We start from the raw sequence: 912 nt of genomic DNA, 5'->3' as shown, positions 1-912 counted from the left end.
TAATAGCAGTATGTTATGCATTGATAGCAGCAACAGCTTTTCTAGGTTCTGCAGTCATTTGAAAAAAATTATAGACATTCAGCACATTCCATTAAAAAAAAAAAACAAAGAAAAGGATAATATCCAGACAACAGCAAAGTTCTGTTGCTGCTGTGGTACCTGGCACCATTTTTTCTATTAGCCTCTTTTTCATCATGTGGAAAGAGAACATTCTAGAGTAATATCATTAAATGTAGCTCTGATAAAGCACGGTCCCTACTATGTATCATAAAGCAGGTACTAGATAGTTTACGTTCATAGAGGTATGATACAGTATTGCCCTACATCAATAATACTAGATTCAGTTTTGGTTTGAAATTTACTTTGTCTGCAAATAAGATTGCTACCCCTGTTTTTTTGGGGGGCTCCTGTCACATGGAGAATTGTTTTCTATCTTTTCACTTATAGTCTATGGGCTTCTTTTTGCACTAGGTGTGTTTCTTGTATACAACATATTATTGGATTTTGCTTCTTATTCCATTTTGCCAGTCTATTTCTCTTGATTGGTGAGTTGAGGCCATTGACATTGCTGGTTATAACTGATATGTACTGACTTATTATTGACATGTTATTGGCCTTTTGTTGACTCTTTTTACTTTTTCACCTTCTCCTTTTAATTTCTTGCCTTGCCTATTTGATTTGCTCTGTTGGGCCTCATGGTGTTGCTGCCTTCATTGTCTTTTTCTAGGATCTTGTTTAGAATTCCTTGGAGTGCTGGTTTGGTATTCATGTAGTTTCTCAGGTGTTATTTGTGGTGGAAGTGTGTTATTTCTCCATCCATGTTGAAAGAGAGTTTTGCTGGATACATCAGTCTAGGTTGGAGGTTGTTCTCTTTTAGTACTTGAAATATCTCATTCCAGGCTCTCCTTGCCC

This window comes from Fukomys damarensis, unplaced genomic scaffold (assembly GCF_012274545.1).
Source record: "Fukomys damarensis isolate Sample0158 unplaced genomic scaffold, DMR_v1.0_HiC HiC_scaffold_2, whole genome shotgun sequence".
Lineage (NCBI taxonomy): Eukaryota > Metazoa > Chordata > Mammalia > Rodentia > Bathyergidae > Fukomys > Fukomys damarensis.
Note: the sequence above shows the minus strand (reverse complement) of the source record.